General features: G+C 34.3%; 1 pseudogene; it reads left to right on the top strand.

Moving 5' to 3' along the window:
* The first annotated feature begins 4,734 nt into the window (after nucleotides 1-4,734).
* Nucleotides 4,735-22,852, top strand: LOC120583140 (histone H3.3A-like; annotated as a pseudogene).
* Nucleotides 22,853-23,604: the final 752 nt, after the last annotated feature.

The following is a 23,604-nucleotide window of genomic DNA, read 5'->3' on the forward strand; positions in this document are numbered from 1 at the left end:
ATATTTAGATCTTCCCTCACTTTTACATCCTTTCAGCTTCAAAACTGGCAGTTATATATGTTCCTTTCAATGCCTCAGAGAACCAACAACCTGGATTCTAAAACCAACAGGCATTTCAAACTGGCAAATAATGTCTAAATAAATATGTAATGTCATCAAATTCAGAGAGACAGAAGTTAATATTTATTAGCTAATATGTATATGCTAATATGCTTATAACATGCCAGGTACTACTCTAACTGCTTTGTGTATATTAACTAATTTAATTCTCCTAAGAACTCTATGAGTGGGTCATATTAGTATTAATATTTCACAAGTGAAAAAAACTTAGGCACAAAGACTAGAAGTAATTCTCCAAAGGCTAAATAGCCATTAAATGGTAATCTGGGATCCAAATCCACAGATTTCTTTCCCAAAGCATTTATTTTTAATACTGTATTAATGTGTGTTTTTACATCTAGCCTGTATTAGACTGGTATGATACTGATCTTGGGATGGGAGGTTGTTCTTGGAAAATAAATAGCTTTAAATTGGCAAAGCTTATGTTCGACTACTCCCTCTTTGTCTTTCTTTTATAGATATTAAGTTTACATTCTAGGTCTTTGTAAAGGAAACCTACCAACCTTGTTTTTGCCCTGCCAAACTTCCTCTTGTATAAAAGATACCTGGGTTGACAGTTTAAGTGACCATCAGAACTAAAAGGTGGATCTTTTTTTTTTTTTAATTTTAAAAGCTGAATGAAACAGTAACATATTTTAAACTATATCACTTTTCATTCAGTGCCCTCAGAGATAGAAGAATTGGTTGCATGTTGGTTGTCTGCATTTACAGTTCTTCTTTGGACTGTTTGGAATGTCAGCCCCATTAAGAAATAATATGTTCATTCAGGAAACACAATTGAAGTAATTAAAAATCTTCCCCAGGTATGATTGTATTAATTTTTTTTTTCTTTGTAGAAATGTGGAGGAAAATAACACTTATTCTGTTAAATAGTAAAAAGAAATTAGTTCAACCCTATCATGAAATAACCATTTTAGAAATATAAAGTTGAGAAATCACAGCATGAGGACAAGCAGAAATTTAAATCATAGGGTTTATCACCCACCATTTGTCTAATTCTTTTCTTCCCCCATATTTTATTAATTCAGAAAAAGAAACATGCAGGTCAAACCCTACTACAATGAGTATCATTATCCCAAAACCTGTATCTAATCAGAAGATTGGAAAGGTGATAAACAGGAGCAGTATTTCAGAACTTCAGATTCAGTGACAGTAAATAAACAGAGTAGAAAAATTCTTGAATTTTGTGGTAAATAGATTTTAATTAAACACTTACCAGTGGGATATAGGAGTTGGCCATAGTGGTCAAATATAAGTATGACTTCATTGGTACCTTGAGTACTAATGACACACACCTAACCATTTTGGGCACCATTATGTGACTGGTGCCTTAACTCTCATTTTATTTAATTTTGCAGCAGTACTGTGCCTATATAATCTGAGGTGCATGAGATTTAAAATACTTGTTTGAGTTTCTACAGCAGGAAGTTGCAGAACCAAGATCCAAGGTCCAAACATATGCCTGCCTGTTGATAGGGCCACACAGGCCCATGGAGCTCACTGGGAAGAGAACAAGTTACCTGAGTAAGTTAGCTGAACTTTGTATGAGATAAAAGAGCAGCGATCTACAGTACCTGAGCCCATTTTCCCTGGTCATGCTGGCTTTGATTAAAATGCACTACTACATGCTTGAGGGTTCTGAATGTGACAAAAATATAAAGTTTTGTCATGTTCTTTGTCCTTCATGCTCAGCCTTTGAGGTTCTCCATTAGACACCTCAAGGGCAAGTTCCCAAAAATATAGAGCCACTTGCATCAAGAGGACAGTGTCTACAACTCATTTGTTTACTCACTTTATTGTCCCCCTTTTTTATCCACTGGACTTCAAAATCTCATTCTTTTTAGCATTTTATTACATAGCATATTTTAAAATTTATGTTAGTATTTATTTTTCTAAGACAGCTTGGTTTTGAAAACCAGATCTGCCATTTTCTAGCCATGTGATCTTGGGCAGATTATACATTCATGTGTATACGCAAACACGTATCCTTTGTAGTTCTGTTTCTTTAGCAATTAAATGAGTATTATAACCATATCTCTCATTGAGCTGTGAAGATTAAATGATAAAAAGAAAGTAAGACTAGGCATATGGTAAATGCTAAACAAACGTTAGCTAGTATTTCCAAATTTTCTAAATTTCTTGTGTTCCCCTAACTGATGGAAGGCAAATTAAGATGAATGCTATAATGTATACCTATATATTAATCTTACACATTTCAAAGAAAATGATACTTTCTTGATAATTGGAGTTTTATGGCAATTTATTTCAAGAGTGTACTGTGACACTGAACAGGGGATACATACCTTTCAGTGATGTCATCACCTGAAAGTTTCCCAGTGCCATCAAGAAAGGGATACTCACTAGGTTTATTCAGAGCATAACAACCTGAGCTCGAATGATTTGCTTTATTCCACTTATTCTTTGCAAAAAGAGCCTTCTCTTTGGCTAGTTTGCCACCACTCATTAGTGGGCAGAAGGTTCAGCTAATATGCATTGGCAATAATTGTTCAGCATACATGGAAATGGTTGCTTCTGACCGTTGCGACAATCTTTTGTTCAGTCAAATATTCCCAGGGCATTAGAACAAGTTTAACTTATAAGAAAAAAGGTACAATAAATACACATTTTCTTAAAAAAGTACACACATGTACACAGAGTACAGGTAGCATTTCAGTAGATGTATGTGGGAAGAGAAGGCATTTAGATAAGTTCTTGAGGCGCATGCACAGGCAACACCTTGTGTCAATAGATGTAAATATATCCAAACTCATTTTATCTCTTATGTTTTCATCTTTACTTTAAAACTCTATTAAAAACAGTGGTTTTTTTGATTGTTACAACATTTGATTGTTGCAGCAGAAAAATTATCTCCAACATGTAGAGATACTTTGTGATATAGGGGTAATTACTTAAGGTCACAAAAAAACCATTGACGAATGGCTTGAAAGCATTAATACAGCTTCTTATATATGCTTAATATATTCAAAGAGAGTAATGTGTTCACTGGGACAACTAATTGTTCTGATAGAAAAAAAATTCAGTCTTCACTTTCTTAATGCAAGATCATTTTGATGATCACTTCTATCAGACAACCACTGAACTCCTGGGCCAGTCTCTCGGGAGTTCCTGATGGTTAGGAAATTCTTGAGCAGTGGGAGAGAGATGGGCCTGGAGTAGCCAGCAGTATGTGGAAACATTTACAAAAGCATTCAGCATCCCCATGGCCTGAAAGCAAATGGGTATTTCGCTGCAACAATGAAAAGAAACATTTCAATTTGGATGTGTTTGCTTGTGAAACAAATGTTTACAACGGAAACCTCCATTTGGGTTGTTAGAATACGGTCAAACAAAGTATGTATTTACTGAAGAATCAAGTACAACTCCTCATTGTAAGTATTGCCTCTTTGGGGACAGGCTATATTGTAAACATAATGTACTGGGTAACAAAAAGAAAATGGAGCTACAAGATTTTAAGGTAACAGGCAATATATTTAATGCTCACCAGCTCTGTCAAAATGGCTTTCTCAAGAAGTATGTATTAGTTAGGATACAAATACAGAGAACCCCAGAATATGGTGATTTGAGCAAAAAGTTTATTTCTATCTCTTGTAACAATTCAGGTGTAAGCTGACCACGTAACAATTCACGTGTAAGCTGACCAGATGTCAGGGGCCAGGTTCCTCAGCTTTGGCTCCACTAACCATAGCATTTAATTCCCAGAATGGTCCATGATGGCTGCTCTAGCTGCAGACATCATATCTGCCTTGGAAAAAGGAAACCAGTGAAAAAGGGAAGAGAGTCGAGAGAGGGCTTGCTTCTTCCTTTTAGAACAGTGGTTCTCAACTGAGGGTGACTTTGCTCCTCCCCCAGGAGAATTTTGTTTATCACACTTGGTGGTAGGGGAGGGAGATGGGGGCACTATTGACATCTAGTGGATGATGCCAGAGATGCAGCTACACATGTGCCGTAAACAGGACAGCCCCCCATCCTGGCGAATTATCTGGCCTAGCATGCCAGTACTGCTAAATTGGAGAAATCCTACATCTAACTGAAAGCTTCTTATTGATATGTTATTTTCAGGATGTGAAAGCTGATCGAGAACTGTTTCTACTGTATTCTAGCTGTATTCTCAGAGAATTGCCTGGCATAAATGAGCGTAATCTTTGGCAGAAACTACCACTGGTCCCCAGTGTCAGTTTTCTTCTTCTATATTAATAGAATTTTAACATGGACCAGCTAAAAATTTTTGATAATTTCCCCAATTGTGACAACTAAAAATGTCTCCAAACATTGCCAAATATTCCCTAGGGATATTCTATTAAGAAATATTTTTCAGCTGGATGTCCTCGGGCAAGTCAATTAAACCTTTGGAATCTCAGTTTTCTCAAAAGGAATAATATTTGTTTCTCAAAATTATGGTGGTAGGCAAATTTTTAAGATATCCTTCAAGATTCCTGTCCTCTTGTGTATACATTCCTTTTTCCAGATGTTCAGTCAAATGCGAATCCATGTGCTATGTAAAGAGATATTTAAGATGTAATTAAGGTCCCAAATCAGTTGGCTAAGTAAAGGAAATTATGCTTTTTGGGCTTAATCAGGTGAGCCATAAATAAGATGGAGTTCTTCCTGGCAAAAGAGAGTCATCCGAAGTATGAGAAGGATTCAATGCAAAGGAGAGTCTCCACTGCTAGCTTTGAAGATGAAAGGGACCATATGTCAAGGAATGTGGGTGCCACAAGAGCTAAGAGTGGCTGGCTGAAAGCTGACAACCAGCAAGGAAACAGAGATCTTAGTCTTGTAGTGGTAAATTATGCTACAGTCACATGACCTGAGAAAAGAAGCTTGAACTCCAGATAAAAGAAAGACTCCTTTCTTTTAGTTTTTTTAAGATTCTGAACAGCAAATCCAGCCACTCCATGTCTGGACTTCTGACATACAGAACTGTGACCTAATACATGGGTGTTGTTCTAAGTTGTTACATTTATAGTAATTTGTTACACAGCAATGGAAATCTGATAGAGAATTATAAGTGTGGTAATAACCATTATTATTTAGAGAATGCTATTATGTTCCAGAAAACTAGCAAGGCATTTTAAAGGAATTATTTATCTTTTCAATAACTATTGCAAAATAGGCATTAGTTCCCCATTTTATAGATGCAGAAATTAAGTCTTTGAGAAGTTACAAAATTTGGTCAATATCTCACAGCAAGTACCAGTTAAATTGGAATTTAAACCCTACTTCTATGTCCTTTCCTAATTGCCTAACTTTGTTAAGTATAAATTGTTAGAAAGAAAAGAAGCATTCTAATTTCATTAATTTTGCTATCTACACATCATAACTGAATAATAGATTAGTGAACTTTCTGAGAGACAGTAGGCACACAAAAATCGAAACCTGTTCAATTACACACATGTCAAAATGTACTTCTAGAGTTCATGATAGTGGCTAACCTAAGACAAATCTTACTTTCCAGCTAAATGTCACCTTTCCTTACTTATTTGTCTGGTTGACATCTTTTTCCTTTTATGTTGCATGCAGCTGGCAGTGGAGCCTTTAGAAATCTAACTATTCCCTGTCTGTTTTTCCAAGAATAGTTAAGAGAAAATTTCTGGACTTTCTATATATCAAGGAAAAGAATGCCAGAAGCCACCTATCTAAATGTTTACCTAAAATAATAGTAATGTTGATAATTGTCACTTATGAGCATGTGTTATGTGCCAGGCACCATACTAAGTATACCTCACAGAACCCTATGATGTAAACGTTGTTATTATTCTAATCTTACAGGTGAGGAAATGGTCTTAAATAGGTTCACAACCTTGCACAAGGAAACTTGCAAGTAGGTAACTGAGAGAAAATTAAATACATGATCCATTACTCTATGCTTCTTATCCTCCTAGTATATATCACTCTTCATCATGAAATCTCACAAAGATTCTCCAGCTCTGCCCTTGGAATGAAAGGCTTTCTCAGAGTGTCTCCAGGTAAGTCTAGAACCTCAAAACCTGGAACATGCGATTTACCGCATATGGAACCTATTTTTAGGTACCATCTACATACTACTCTTCTGTCTATGCACTTAGTTGTTCAATAGGACTCATTTGGAGTGCTTCTTCTGGTTTATCCTATGTCAGGGGGAGCCTTATGGCTATTACGTGTCTGTTGGTGATGACTTTTTTTGCTTTACCCATGTTTTTTCATCCAAGTCCTTAACATCTAAAACACTTCAATACAGCTGGTAAATATTAAGATATATTGTAAGGCAGAAGGCTGAAAACCGATTTCTCCATGCCATCTGTAATGGCTATGCAGCTGTATTACCCATATACATCTGGAGAGATGCTGTAAAGAGCCTACCATTTGGCAAAGTTAGCAGGTGGCCTTATCAAATGTGGATAGAAGCAGTCAAGTTTAAGACTAGGATGAGGAAAGCCACAAAAACAACAAAATACATAGAAAGGAAGAAGAATAACTGACGTATAACAACACATTATAAAATGAGAAAAGTGCATGGGAAAGGTGGTGAGGTTGCAGGATAAGACTTTATGAAAATGTTAAATAAATAGATCAATTTAAAAATGCCTTGACTGTCACAGTAATTAAAAACTGTCAGAATTGTGCTTAGTTAAATCTGGTTAATTTGCTAGATTTGGCAGTGGAACTGGTGCTAAAGGTTGACATGACAACATTTGGTGTGGTATGTCCTGGGGCATTCCATCACTACCAGTTGAGTAAATGATATTAACAGAAGAGATGGACAAGCCTGTCTCTGCTAATTTCAGGGAATACTGCTGCCTTTTAAGGAATCTTGCCAACCTGGGCTTTTCTTCAGTTAAAAAAAAAAAAAGTGGTGCTGGAAGTAGCTTTAAGAGGAATTGAGTCAGCATGATGGTGCAAACAGATTCCTTTTCTTAAAGCATGCTTGTCTATCCAATGGTAGAGTCCCCTTTGATGCTCTGTAATAGATTCTCCCAATGCCTTTGATTCTTCCAAGAAGTTTGCAACCAACAATTGATAATAGGAGCTGCCCCCAGAAAAAAGGCAGATTTCAGATCTGGGAGGGAGAGCCCAATAAATGGCAGGATAAATGTAGAAGGAAAGCAAAAAGACTGCATCACAGTTGGAAGCTTGGTTTTGCTCAGAGTCATTGGCATAGAGCTCTTATTCTGGGTCTTGACATTCTTTTGAGTCTTAAAGTAGGAAACTCACAGTTATTCCTTTTTTCAGGTTGAGTTGACATCGAGGAAGCAAGCTGCTCTAGTTGGAGCCAAACCAGACAAGCTGCCCATTCTGCTAATTGGATTTTGGGATCTGTGTTGAGGTAGTCTGAACTGGAAATTTACTCATCTCTGCTTAGATGCCAAATTCATTGGCCTAGTTGTACATAGAACCTAATAAAATAAATTAGCAAAATGGCTATGTCATGTCCCTTTCCAAAATGTATATCTTGTCATGTCTCTCAGTTGGGGATTCTTTTATTTTTAACTGATCTATTAAAGTTGTCTAGCTACATGAATTGTTCTAATTGCTGAGTTTTCCCAGAATTAAATACTCTAAGTTAAATCAACTAACATTTAGCAAACGGGAGCTACTTCTTCTGCTTCTCTCCCTAAGAGCCCTCCATAGAATTAACAGTTAGGTGCTAATTGCAAATGATTAAGTGCTCACCAGTCTTGGAGTCCTTTCTTTAATATTAATGAGATGGATTAGCATGGAACATGTCTTCTGTTAATATTATAAATGGAAGCCTGCACGGATCACTGAGTGCTGTTTTGTATTATGAGGAGCATTTGGTTTAAAGGAATAAAAACAGTATGCTCTTAAAATGTATCTTCCTTTCAGTTGTGAAGTAAAATGACTGAGGAAATTGTTTAAATATCATTAATTTAGAGCAACCACATAGCATTTTAGCAATAACCACAGTGGCAAACTTTTACATAGCATTTCTTTCATTATGTCTGTGAGTAGAGTTGAAATTATTCTGTAAGTATAGATACACCCAGAAACACTCACCATTCTCTACTACTTAAAGAAATCACTTGGCAGTTCACAACTATTTTCACATATCTGAATTTCCTTCCAAGACCACTATTTTGCTATTTAAAACATACTAAATGATTTCTTTTGCCTGTTTGAAAACATCAGACTTGCTGTTTCTTCTTTCTTTGAAGAACAGACAGGTAATAATCACTTCTTTCTTGCTTTCCCTAAGAAAATACTTGAAAGATTAAAGATTATACTTCATACATTGCTGTTTAACAATCTACCACAAATTAGATCAACATTGTCTCTAATTTGCAGAATGGGCACCATTCCATTTTATTTCATGATGCTTATTTGCTAAGAATATTGTTCATTTTGATAAGTGCTATTTGAGAAACACCATAAAAACACTAAAATCAAAACATTTCTTTTAAATCATGGTGTAACTTAAAATTTTAGCTCTTTTGTTAGTTACAAACATTTGCATATGAGACATCAAAAGCTTATGTATTCGAACCAAATCAGAGCCAGTATTAATGTACTATGTACCACACTTGATTAAGTGCCACACTTGACCCTGAGTCAAAGTTCTAGTTTTGTCCTTACTTTTCGAACTTAAAACTATGTACTCATTTACCATTTGCCCTAGGTAAACATGCTTATAACCAAATAATACCATGTTGTGCCTACTTATATACTCATTGTAATAGAGCTGATACTTATGTTTAAGATTTTATATGTTAAAAGTGATAATTATCAATATAGGATTTCTCAGATCACGGAAAAAAAGAAAATATATAGTTAATACCTTGCATTTGACTTGGCGTGTTTGATTTAATACAGAATATACATATGTGTTCATCAATTATATGTTTGTATAAATATATTCAGCTGTGATTATTTTTAATAATCTCAAACTTTATGTAAAGTTATAATTTATGGTAGCTATGATAGCAAAATAGCAAAAATCTTTTCTTGAAATATCTGGTCTTCTTACAAATACTGAAATATAAAATCTGCAATGAAGTCTTCTTACAAATACTGAAATATAAAATCTGCAATGAAGTCATGAAAATTGTGATAGGTAGAATTCTAAGATAGTCTCCAAGATAAATGATCCTTGATGTATACACTTTCTATGTGAATATGATGATATACCATTCTCAAGATTATGTTATTTATCAGTTGATTAAGAGTTAAATCAAGACAATTATCTGGGGTGGGTTTAACTTAATTGGATGAGCCCATTAACATAAGGTGAAGTGTCAGAGAGATTCTAATCTGCTGACTAAGAAGAAAGTAAACAGCACATTGTAAAGGAGGGAGCCACAAGGCAAGAGCCTAAGGCAGCTTCTAGGAAGTGAGAGTGGTGCTCAGCAGATAGCTAGCATGGAAATCAGGGCCTCAGCCATCAAACCACAGGAAAATGAATTCTACCAACAAACAATCTGTGAGTTTGGAAGAGAACCCTGAGCCTCGGATGAGATCGGAGCCTGGTAAACACCTTGAATTCAAACCATGAGACCCTCAGCACGGGATCCAGCTAACCCATGTCTGGATTCCTGACCTACAGAAACTATGACATAATAAATTTGTGTTGTTTTGAGCCACTGAAGTTTATGGTAATTTGTTAGCAGCATAGAAAATTAATACCAAAATGAATTTGGTTTGATTCATGCAGAATAAATTTAACTGATAATAGTCACTCTTTTAATAAAATCTAGCTGCAGTATTATAATAGCCCACAAAACATGGAATCATTCATGACGAATGAAAAAAAAAATATGGAGCCTCCAGTAATATTGCTAAATAAAAAGAAAAACAAGAGTTTCATAATTTTGCTTCCTTCTGTTCTTCAGATAGATGCTATTATCATTGACAATGACACTACCAATCATTCTTGGATGACTTTGCAAGAAATTGGCTAGGCATTATCTCAGAATTCTCTTCACTGCTCACAGGTTTCAGACTCATAAGAGATGCTAAACTTTCTCTAGATTGCAAAATGTTGGATTAATTGCCTTCTGTGGGTGCTCAGGCTCTTCTGACATTGGATTCTGTTTTCAAAGCCCTGGAAATGGTATAATAATTAATTGTGGCAATGTTTATGTTAACTGCTCCATTCCCTTAGTGTCACCTCCTGAGTGTCAATAGCAGACAGCATTGAATATGTTTCAGACAAAAATTCTGATCATCAGTGATATTTTTCCTGATTCTCTTGGTTTAGAGCATTCTGCTTGGTAATATAATAAATCATATGGATATTTGCCTTTAACAATTCATGGGAGTCCAGAGCAGAGAATTGTTTCATTAAGTGTAAAATTTGCTGAGTCCGTAGCATGATTTAGAATAACCAGTATTTAGAAGGAATGGCTAATGAATGTCTGCCATTTTCTATTTTCTCCTTCTTCTCTGTGGGAGGATTCAGAATTTCTAAGTTCAGATCAGAATAAAATGTGTGATAAAAGAAAAAGAGTTATCCAATATAAAATCTTTCTGTGCATCCTAATAATGCAATAGTTATTGCAGATCAACAATTAAAACACAGCCATGACACATACTGACATGCACATGCACACTCAATTTCAGAGACACAGAAGCTCCTATTTAAGAATTCTTATAGTTGGTATTATTTCTTTTCTTCTAGACTATCATATTATATTGAAAAGAGCTATAGCAGAGGCTGTAAGAGAAACTGTTCCCATAGTAAAATACCTTTATATCATTTCAGATAATACCTCTGAGAATATGCTTTTGTGGCTATAGGCTAGTGACAAGGCTGGGGCAGCATTAAGTCATTAATGAATCTGGATTTTTCTTTCTCTGCTGAGAATATAAACAATAGTCCTAGCCAAAGGTTCTTTAACACCATAAATGTTTATTATACACTTAATTACTAACTCTATTGTTAGCTTTTTGATTTGCAAACAGCATGAATAATCTCAGTACAGTAAACTAAAGATCACTAGGCTCATTTTGTTCAGTCTTTTCCTTATTTTAAACCCAAATGTCTACAAGGCTTATTTTCCACCATAAACCAAAATCTGAAAGGTTAAAATGATATATTAAGGTCTGTGTTGCAAATGAAAGATCCCTGGAATAAAATGTCTGAATTTGAGGGTCAGATCCAACTCTTGGAAGCTTTCTAAATTCCAGTGGCCTTATCTTTATAAAAAAAAATGAATTAAAATAAAGGAACAAATGAATCCTTGCAATATGTTGTCTATCTACTAAAATGATTATAAGAATCAAATGATGGATACTGTACCTGCCAATTACCTATTTGCTTTCTAATCTGGTCTCTGTTCTTTCCTCGTTTCTCTGTATTGAGCCAAACTGCAAGCTTCATGTTCCCTTGCTTTCTGACTTCTGCATAGTTTCAGCCAATGAGAAGCAGTTTTAGAAAAGTCAATGATGTAAATTATGGGAAAGCCTGGGTGTTGCTCTTCTGTCCACTCTTCTTTAGGTAGAATATCTGACTGAGTTGGTTCCAACCTGTAAAAACTAACCATTTCTTCTGTGGTCCAAACTGGCAGGACAGTTCCCACTCGGTGTGCATTTTTGCCAGATGGTTCCTCTTCTGGGCTCTGGTATTACCATCTTCTCTTGTTGTCCCTCTAGCCCTAGGGGTAGCAGCTTCTATCCTTTTCCTATCTCTTCCTTGCCTCACCATCTCTTATATGGCTTCCCAATTGTCCTATTAGCTACACACCAGTTTCACTGTATTAAATCCCTTCATTGTGAAAGACCAAGAGAAGTTTCTGTTATCTAGCTGGATCTGGACTGATACTGATGGCAAAACACTTTACAGATTACAAACGTTATGAAATATAGAGTGTTAGTGCTATAGTCACTTTAATGATTAAGTCATATTTTCCAAATGTGATATATTTGTTTAATCTGCCCTTTTGGTGCTGTCCCACTATTACCTCCCTTTATGGATGTAGATGATCAATAATCCATGCTATTAAAATGTCTTTGAAATTATATGTATAGAAATAGAATATTTGGTTACTGTCATATATTGCTATTAATGAACAAATGTAGAATTAAAATTGGAATATTTTGGAATATGGTTGGATGTCTTAATTTAAATTTATTTTAGTGTGGAGCACTGGGAATTATAGCAATTTCCTTTTAACTATCTATCTTATATCATCTTCTGACTTTCCTTAACGAATGTATCAATCCTCAGCGAGAGACTCATGAAAGCAAACAAAAGAAACTCTTGAAAGCAAACAAAAGAGACTCAAAAGAGACTCACGAAAGCAAACAAAAGAGACTCATGAAAGCAAACAAAAACAAAAGTATTTCTTTAGAAAGAAATACTAAAGTGGCTTACACTTTTCCAGAAGCAAATCTAAGACAAAGTTCTATGACTTAACTATGCACCATCATCTATCATCTACTAACCTACTTACTTGGAAAATTCAGAAGTTAGCTACTTGTCATGGGCATGAATATTAACATATTTATCTGGATTGAAAAATGAAGTCAGATTGTTGTGCTTCAAATTAAATCTGACTTGGCTGGTTGATTTGAAAATGAATATGGCTTTAATTCATACCAATAAGGTCACATGATGGGCATTTTCCACAAATTTAATGAACTAAATCTGCCTCTCTAAGCTTTTGATGGAATTGTATTTAAAGCACGTGATGACATAAGCATTTTAAAAGTTTTTTCTAGTTTCGTATGAATCAAGTCAAATCAGGTGCCTCTAAATGAAAGAGGAATAGGTCTAGTTAACAGTTTTGATGTGTTAGTAAACCCTTTCCTGAAACTAAAAGATTCTAATGACTGAATAATATGAATTTATTGACTCAATTGTTACAACAAAATTGAAGAAAGACCTAATTGAGTTCACAATGTGATTTTTGATATGTACCTCAGAAAATGTTCAAAGAATTGAGGAGTTCTTCTATTCACATCTATTTGCTTATAAGGACAAATTTTCTCAGTAGATTTTTAAAGCAAACAAAAAATAGAAATAGACTTGTTAATGATTTCACTAACATTTTACCAATAAGTTGTATTCTTTTATGATACGTGAACTAATTAAAAATAATAACCTCATTTAGATAAAAATTATTTTAATAAAGTTTACTTTTTATAGTTAATAAATAATAATTAATGTTTTCAATCAATTGTATGATATTAGATCAAAGAGATTATGGAGTATTTAAGTCAAAGATATTAAGTCAAGGGAAATTTAATCAAAATAAAAATTTTAATTTACATTCATATTTTTGACAGGGAAGATAAGCATAAAAAAGATAAGATAATTTTTATGGTAACTGAAATGAAAATATGAACCCAAGAAGTAAATGAAATAATATAAAATTTCTGGCTTTTAAAATGGATTCATTTGGTATCAAATTGCCATGATATTTAGGTACTTTGGGATACTTTGTACAAAATGTTCTAGCTGTTTTATTTAATAAATGTTAGTCCTTAAAATATACCATAAATTATATTCTATGCAACCCATTAAACATGACAAAAATCTTTTAGCTGGTATGCAAGCAAAAATTTTTTGAAGACCTATCCACACTATGCTCTTTCTTCTCTGAACTTATTCTATTTATTCATATCTGAGCATATTAATGCATCTCACCTTGTATTAACTGATCTTTTCCTCTTCTTTAATCTTATCTCCATCTGAATCACCTATGGTGTTCAGCACTATACTGGCTTCACAGCATAATGTGGACTCAATATACTTTTACTAAAAAACAGATAATAAAATCATATACAGAAATACCAAAAATTTCCGTTATATTTCTTGTCTTCAGAGAGTGCTCTATTTTTGGCCATTTTCATCTTTATACTGCTAACTTGAATTTCTATAGGTCTCACATCCCCTTTTACAATCAATTCCTCCTCTTTCAAAGCATTTGAATTTAGGTTTAGTATTGGGCGGCTACCAAGTGAGTCATTTGGGTTATGAAAAATAACCCTAGATCAATTTCTTTTATTTCTCCACTACCCTCTTTCGAGCCTGTTTTAATTCTTCTTCTTCTTCTTCTTTTTTTTTTAAATTTTTTTTTTATGAGGTTATTACTCTGGCACACATCCCGGTTGCTGGGAGATCTCTCGAAAAGAGTGTTAAATTAAAGATATCAGTTACTAGCTTACCTCTTAATGAAGCAGCTGGCTTAAGAAGCTTTAGATTTAAATTATCTGCCCTGGCCGTATTGTGCTTTCTTAAGTGAGGCACTGCACTGACTTCTCTGTAAGTAATTGGCTGAAACTGAGTCTGAGGTACCTCCGTTAACCGATTGATTAGAGACATTACTGATACTGTAAGGGGTAGTTCTTTAAGGCAATGTCGGGTTTAGTGTTTTGAACAGTACAAAGACTGAAATTTATAAAATGAGTTTCAAATTAATTTACAGTGGAACTCCTATTAGAGATCACAGAATCAAAGGCCAACCAGATTCGGTAGATGGTCTCATTATGATCTACTGTAGATCAGAGATTTCTATTATGTGACAAAGTATCTGTAGTGCCCATTTATTCCTCGGCTATAACTTGTACTAGTACCATCATGTCTTTCATTTTTTAGATAGAGATTTCTTATTTTATATTCAGAAATTGTTGTAGGTCAATACAATATCATTTTATTTTTCTTCTGGCTTAAAGAACATGAGGGGATCACTCCATCCACTCCTGTATCATTACAAGTCCAGAATCCCAGAAATTTTTGGAAGAAAAAAGTACACTATCAGTCAATATATTAACATGTATGTCTTAGTTTAACTCTTAAACATTAAATTTATATATATTTTTTTTTTATTTAAAGGCAGGTTAGTTTAATTTTATAGAAGAAATAATTTAAAAAATAAGTCTCTTCACCTGAAAAAAAATATGAGGATTAGATTAGTTAATCTCCACAGTTAATCCTTGCCCACTCTAATATTCTATATTGTCAAAATTCTTATTTAGTGCTTAATAGGTACCTAGAACTACACAATGAGGTCTATAGAATAATTGGCCATTTTCATCTTTATACTGCTTACTTGAAGACCTGTGTGCTTCATTTGAAAAGAAATTTACTGTTAAAAATATTTCACCTACATTATTACTTGTGATCATCATACTAGACAGAGTGGTATTCCTAATTTACAAATTAAAACAAAACAAAACAAAACCCTAGTCTCAGAAAGTCTAAATGACTCATTTAAGGTTATGGGTTACACATTAATGTGACTACTGGTCAGTTAAGACAGATATTAGGTTTTTTGCTACTTCTTTCAATGCTTGGTTCACTAAAATGATGAAATTTTTATTTTTAAAGATTCTAGCATTGGATTAGAAGAGCAAAACTGACACGAAAGAAAAAGAGACTGATGGAGTACTCAAACTCATAAAATACTGAAAATCTCATAGACTAGCTTTTTACACAGTAAATTTGCAGTCATATTTCCTCTTGATATTCATAACAAGTCATTAAAATCGATATAATTATTGTCATTGTTTTACAATTTTATAGATGGGGAAGCTGAGGACAGAGAAACTACAAAGCGAGTTTCCTCTAAGTTGCCCTAAGCTCATACTTGGGTTAGAGTGAAAAAGGAAAGTTTAATACAGAAAAATAAAGGAATTAGTCAGGTAGGCCCTGACCTCACAAATAGCATTACTAACCTTGTCTCCTTTATGTTCAATAAGATGTCTCAAATAGACAGGAACCGCAACATCAGAGTTCTTGAACATGAAATCATGTCAGAAATACCTTTATAATGTTTCTTCTCACTTTCCAAGTCTTGTTAATGTGTTGTCCATTCCTAGGACTTCCAATTAGTTTAACTGGAAGTCTAACTGGAGTGAATTGGAAGCCATAGTCTATAGGATACAACAATGAGTTCTCTCTAGAATTATGATGGGCAAAGATTATGAGTTTCTACAGATTTCAGAGTAAATGCTGTTAAAGTAAAATTTAGTATATCAAAAATACATATATTGAAGCTTGTTCTCTACAAAGCACCCATCCTTTCTAGTTATAGAGATTAGGGTCTTAAGAATTAAAGGAAACTTTAAGATAAATCATCTAAATTAATCTTTTTATTTTTATAAAGATAGAAATCGAGGCCCAGAAAGACTATGAGTTGTCCAAGTTCACACAGATGGTTAATAGTGAACTTCAGACTCCAACCCTAAACTTTAAAATTTAAATGATTTTAACTCCATTCAGCCATAATAGTTTCTGGAGATGAGAAAGCATTGTGCTTTGTGCTGTGATGATGGGGCATTACCATGCCTTCTTATATGATATAAACACAGAGCATTTGGGTTCCCAGGTTCTTGGAAAGTGTAAAGGTGAGCTAGCTACAGCCATTGGAGATCACAGAGGGAAAGGCAGAATTCCAAAAATACTTTAGGAATAAATTGTTAAAACAAAAGAAAAAAATAAAAGAAAGAGATACATATTGACTTTTCTGAAAAATTTCAAAAACCACAATGTCTCTTATTAGATATTTCAGATCTAGTGTACATTTATTCTATAAGTGTTTATCGAGTGCCTACTACTACATGTCTGGCACTGTTTTAGAAATCGTATTTACAGCATTGAACAAAACTACATCTTGGCCTTAATGAAGGGTTTTTGGAAGATAGCAGTGAGTTTGGGAGAAAGAAGGGATGAGGAAGATTTAGAGAAAAGATAAAAGAACAAGATTAGAAGACAGCACTAAGTACAAACTTTTTTGCCATTTCTTTAAAAATAGTATAAAATTTATTGAGCACTTATGTTCCAAGCTATTATTAGTGCTTATACTTATTACTTTATTAAATCTTTACAGTTATTCTATTATCCCAGTGAAGTAGATTGTTTTATTAATCCAATTTTGCAGATGAAGAAAGAGGTACAGGGAGGTTAAGTAACTTGTTTGGTCAGAAAGCCTTAGTAAATTCTGGAACCAGGATTCAAACTTAGGCAGCCTGAATTCAGAGCCCACATTTTTCATTGACAAGTCTCAAAGCACCTTCTTGTGTCTGAGGTTATTATTTGTTGAGAATGCCATAAGACCACTGTAGTTATAATCACTCTTGACTGACTTCGGACAAACTCTAAAATTCTCAAATGCAAAACAAAAGTGGTTGACTAGATAATCTCTAAGGTCCTTGAGAATTCTAACATTTGCTGGCTCCGTGATTTCATATAGGTCAAGTCGATTCTGCAGGATATAGAGCTGCTGACTGCTAGAGAGTATTATTTAAGGAATATACAATACCCCATGCTCAAGCTATCTCTGCTCCATAATCTAGAATCTGTCATGAGGTCTGAAATTGCTCTGCTTGATTTGCTCCTTCTAGACAAAGCATTTTCTATCAAGAGTACTCAAATTAATTGTCAACAGTTATTAAGTTATTAAGTCAATTGGCTCCTAAAAGGATGATGGTAAGTGTATTCATGGGGAAGAGGGACAAATAAAGGTCCAGATTTGGCATGCCGTAGAAAATGATCTCACTAGCCACATCACTGTAACATGGGAACAGAGAATAATAAATTTAAAAGTGTAGTTAATTGCTGGACTATTTTTGCCTTCATGATTTTGTTAGGAATAACCTTCGCATATGTATAACCTCCTCAAACACTCAATTTTCTTTTCTTCTCCTTCCCTCCTGCCCCCTTTATTCCAATGTAGAGCAGAAGGCAGGCAATCAGTATAGAAAAGAAGCAGACCATGAGTGGGGAAGAATAGTCAGGACACAGTAGAAATTGAGACTTGCTGACAGGAGAATTTATGTTCATAAGGTTATATCTCCTTTACCTTCAATAAGAGGGACACGTAAAATGTGGCAGCATTGGAAAGAAATAGAGTTTCACAGGGGCTATTTAAGTTAAAAGTAAGGACAAATGAAGCAGAAACTACAATGTTCTTTTCCCCCTTCTGTTATGCTTCCTATCAGGTCATTAAGTGGTTAGGCCTTTCCCTAAGGTATAGTCATCATCAACACCTTTGCTTACCTCAGTCAGCTCGGTGCCCCTGCTGCTACGGATATTAATGATGTTGTGAACTTATTTAGTATAAGTGTGGCTTAATGTGCGTTATTAGATTATCCATCAGTTGTACGTTGCCCTTAGCAACTGGCATAAAGTTATCTCTAGTCCACTGCTAATTTTATATCTGTCTTTGTTGGGTCAGCTTTGCTAGTTTCTTTGCTTCATTTTACTTTCAGAGTTATAACTCATGACAGTGATATAGAAGTCACCAGCTTATAACTAACAATAAGCACTGATTGCAATAGAACAATGACCCTTGGATACATGGGGTCATAACAAAGGTCTTTTGTGTTCTTTTTTATTGTTCTTGAGGCACTCTTTTGGTAACATGGTCTATTGTAGATAAAGAGCACAGATCAACCCTGTATAAAATTTCTCGTTTAGAGAAATCTATGCACGGATGTTAATATATTATTTTGATGTCTTTCTCTCTTTATGGTTGGAAAATTGATTTGGGGTATGTATCTAAAACAGGATGGAAAGTTACGTAGTATTTTTTCCTAGCAGATCTAAAGCAAAACAAACCAATAAAATAGGTTGCAGACCTAACACACAAATAATAGAAATTTTGTAGTCAGATCATCTTGAAAAATGTATTCCTCTTCCCTAGGGTTGAAATCGGTGATTTATTGGTAAAGCTTACAGCAAATAGCAATATTTTAGTGAATCTCATTTTCTAAATTATTTGTTTAAATTATTATTTATTTATTTGCTTGACTAGATTTGGAGTTGAATGGGTAGATAAGAATGAAACCATTAAATCTGTGTGAGAACAAATCACTTCAATTTTACATTTCACTATTTAACCTCTCTGGGTCTCTTTCCACCTGTAAAATGAGAAGATTATACAGCTGATCTCTTAGACCTTGCTTAGACTTACAAAAAAATACGTGCAATTTCTTTTCCCCTCATAAATTTGCATTGGGCGAAATATTCTATGCTATCACATAAGAAAACATCATTTTATATTAAAACATTATGAGTTACTGTTAATGATAATGGTGATGATGATATGATTTAAAATAATACATGCTTATAAAATTTTTACAAATAGCTCAATTTTGGTAATTCTAATGTATAATAGTAACTATGTTCTTTATTTGCATTTCTTTTTTTTTTATTGAGATAACATTGGTTTACAGTATTAAATGTTTCAGGTGCACAATTATGATTTGACATCTGTATACTCTATGGAGTGTTCACCACCAAAAGTCTAGTTTCTATCTCTCACCACACATTTGATCGTATTTACCCATTTTGCCCTCTTCCCCACCCTTTTCTTCTGGAAACCACCAATGATTATCTGTATCTGTGTTTGTTTTTGTTTTGTTTTGTTTGTTAATTCGTTTCTCTTTGCTTTATATTACATATATGAGTGAAATTTTGATTTTTGTCCTTTTCCCACTGACTTATTTCACATAGCATAATCCCCACAAAATCCATCTATGTTGTCGCAAATGACAATATTTCATCTTTTTATTGTGAGTAGTATTTCATTGTGTACATATATACTACTCGCAATGTGTGTGTGTGTGTGTGTGTGTGTGTGTGTGTATTACCTTTTCATCCATTCATTGGTTGATGGACACTTTTTTTACTATCTTGGCTATTATAAATAATGCTGCAATCAACATAGAAGTGCATATATCTTTCCAAATTTGTGTTTTCATATTCTTCTGATAAATACCCAGAAGTAGACTAGCTTGATAATATAGTACTTCTATTCTTAAATTTTTTGAAGAACCTCCAAATTGTTTTCTATAGTGGCTTCACCAATTTACAATCTTACCAACAATGTACGAGGGTTCCCTTTTCTCTATATTCTTTCCAACACTTGTTATTTCTTCTCTTTTTGATAATAGTCATTCTAATAGGTATGAGGTAATATCTCATTGTGGTTTGAATTTGCATTTTCCTAATAATTAGTGATGTTAAACATTTTTCATGTGCCTGTTGGCCATCTGCATTTTTTTTTAATAAAAATGTCTATTCAGATCCTCTGACCATGTTTTAATCAGGTTGTTTTTTCTTATTATTATTGAGTTGTATGAGTTCTTTATATATTTGGGTATTAACCCTTTAACAGAAATATCATTTGCAAATATTTTCTCTCATTTGTTTTGGTGCCTTTTATTTTATTGATGGTTTCCTCTGTTGTGCAGAAGCTTTTTAAATTTAATGTGGTCCCATTTATTTATTTTTGTTTTTGTTTCTCTTGCTATTGGAGCCAAATTCACAAAAACATTCCTAAGACCAATGTGTAGGAGCTTAGTGCCTATGTTTCTTCTATGGATTTTATAATTTCAGGTCTTTTTAATCCATTCAAGTTTTTAATCTATTTTTGTGTATTGTGTGAGATAGTGGACTAATTTCATTCTTTGCATATGGATGTCCTGTTTTCTCAACACCATATATTGAATAGGTTGTTCTTTCTCCATTTTATGGCTTGACTCTTTGTTATAAATCATGTTAAATATATATGTGGTTTATTTCTGGGCTCTCAATTCTGTTCCATTGGTCTGTGTGTCTGTTTTTCTGTCAATACCATACTGTTTTGCTTACTATAGCTTTATCATATAGTTTGAAATCAGGGAGTGTGATACCTCTGGCTTTGTTCTTTTTTTCCCCCCTCAGGATTTCTTTGGCTATTTGATGTCTTTTCTTATGTCATACAAATTCTAAGATTTTTTTGTTCTATTTCTGTGATAAATGTCATTGGGATTTTGATAAGGATAGCATTAAATCTGTAGCTTTCTTTGGGTAATATGGACATTTTAACAATATTAATTCTTCCAATCTATGAGCACAAAATATTTTTTAATTTCTTTGTTTCCTCTTTGCATTTATTTTTTTCTTAATGACATTGGACAAATATCAAATTAGATTTTTCACTAGGTAGGTTACTTTCTGGCTAAATGGAAGGATATTCTGCCAAAAATTCCTGGCACATATGTGTTGAATAGCTAATCTTTAGTAGCAATTAGACATCTTTGTATATTATCTGTTAGACCATTAGTATACTTTATGCAGTATGCAGTAAGATTTTTTGTAATTAAATTGAACACGGTCTCACCTCATTTTTGGCTTAACTAGTCAGTTTACCAATATACATACATTCAATATATATTTTGGCATACTAGATTATACAAACACTCTCCTTAAAGAATTTATGTTCCTTGCCTCTTGTCTCCTTTCTTTGACCCCTAGCATAAAGCCTGAAGATCTATTTCACCTGCTTTACAAATCTTGTTTTGTGTGTTTCTGCATAGATTTGCATGTTAAATTAAGAGGACAATAATTCCAAGGTTTGCGATATAGAATTCAAGTAATAAATTCACTCGAATTATTCCAATTATATTCAAAACTAGTATTCGAAGCTGACATTTGAGACTCAACTTGAGTATCTTCATAGTTTTGTCTCTTGCCATTTCAGCTCAAGTTAAAAGCCAAAAATATGTGAAGAAAAAAAATTCTATGGCCTTATAGAACACAGATTAATAAAACTCCTCTATACAGAGAATTCCAGAGATAATCAGTTCAAGTTTTTATAATGGTATGCAAGGCCTTACATAATCCGCCCTCAACTTTTACCTTGTTGGTCTCTGCTATGGACTGAATTATGCCTTCACCCCCAATTCATATTAGGGTTAAATCCTAACCCTCAATGTGACCGCATTTGGAGATAGAGCTTTAGGAGGTAATTAAGGTAAAATGAGGTCATAAGGATGGGGCCCTAGTATTGATGGTCTTATAAAAAGAGGAAGAGAGAGAGAGAGGGAGAGGGAAAAGAGACAGAGAGACAGAGAGACAGAGAGAGAGAGAGAGAGAGATAGCGAGCACGCACGCTCTATCTATGCATGTACACACCAAGGAAAGGCTATGTAGGCACACAGTGAGAAGTCAACTGTCTATAAGTCAGAAAGAGAGCTCTCACCAGGGATCACCTCTGCATGTGCTCAGTTTGGGATTCTAACCTTCGAAACTGTGAGAAAATACATTTTGGGTATGTAAGTCACCTAGTCTGTGATATTTTGTTATGGCAGTTTGAGCAGATTAAGAAAACCTTATCTTCTACTATTTCATATTTGCTCACTCCAATCTAGAAACATTAGTTTCTTCCTGTTCTTTATCATGCTATGTGTACTTCTGTTTTGGAAATTTTGCACTATCTATTTCTTCTGCCTAGAATTCTTTTCTGCCAGGTATTCTGCATGACAAATTTGATCACCATCTTCAAAACTGTGATCATACGTCACTTTCAAAAAGAAATCTTCCAAGCTGCTGCACCGCCTCTAGCTTGCCAAGATCCAGTCGAAGAAGGTGGGTAAGTAAAGAGGTCTCTATACCACGGCTCGTAGAAAGCAGACGGCCTGCAAATCCACCGGTGGTAAAGCACTGAGGGAGCAACTGGCTACAAAAGCTGCTCACAAGAGTGCATCCTCTACTGGAGGGGTGAAGAAACCTCATCGTTACAGGCCCGGTACTGTGACACTCCGTGAAATTAGACATTATCAAAGTCCACTGAACTCTGATTCACAAAGTTCCCTTCCAGTGTGTGGTGCGAGAAATTGATCAGGACTTCAAAACAGAACTGTGCTTCTAGAGTGCAGCTATTGGTGCTTTGCAAGAGGCAAGTGAGGCCTATCTGGTTGGCCTTTTTGAAGACACAATGCCAAATATGTAACACGTATGCCAAAAGACATCCAGCTAGCACGGCACATACGTGGAGAACATGCTTAAGAATCCACCAGGACGGGAAACATTTCATTCTTTAAAAAAAAAAAACAAAAAAAACTCTTCTTCCTGTTATTGGCAGTTCTAAATGTTAGACATTTCCCCCCCCCCCATGGGGTCAAAAGGTACCTAAGTATATGATTGCAAGTGGAAAAATAGGGGACAGAAATCAGGTATTCACGGTTTTTCTATTTTCATTTGTTTGTGAATTTTTAATATAAATGCGGGGACATAAAGCATTAATGAAAGTCAAAATGTTTCAGTGAACAAGTTTCAGCAGTTCAACTTTATAACAATTATAAATAAACCTGTTAAATTTTTCTGGACAATGCCAGTATTTGGATTTCTTTTTTAAACAAGTAAATTTCTTATTGATGGCAACTCAAAAAAAAAAAAAAGAGGAAATCTTCCAAGACCACGGTATTTATTACCACAACCTGTATTTATTACCTCCAGTGCCTGGATCATCTTAAACCCCTTTACACTGTTCCATATTTTACCATTAATGCCTTTAGCAGTCATCAACTTCCGCCAAATTAGCATTTATTTATGTCTGTTATCTATTGTCTGTCCTTTTCTACTTGGTTCTCTGATGTATTTCAACTGTGTAGAGTAGTACCTGTGCACAAAAGTGCTCAATAAAATTTTGATAAGTGAATAAACAAATGTTTACCGAGAAACAGTTAAAAGATATTTCTTGGTAATGCTCCTCATATCCCTTATTGGACAAAATTATGAATTGTATTTATTCACCTTTT

The sequence above is a fragment of the Pteropus medius genome, unplaced genomic scaffold (genome assembly GCF_902729225.1).
Source record: "Pteropus medius unplaced genomic scaffold, Ma_sr-lr_union100, whole genome shotgun sequence".
NCBI lineage: Eukaryota > Metazoa > Chordata > Mammalia > Chiroptera > Pteropodidae > Pteropus > Pteropus medius.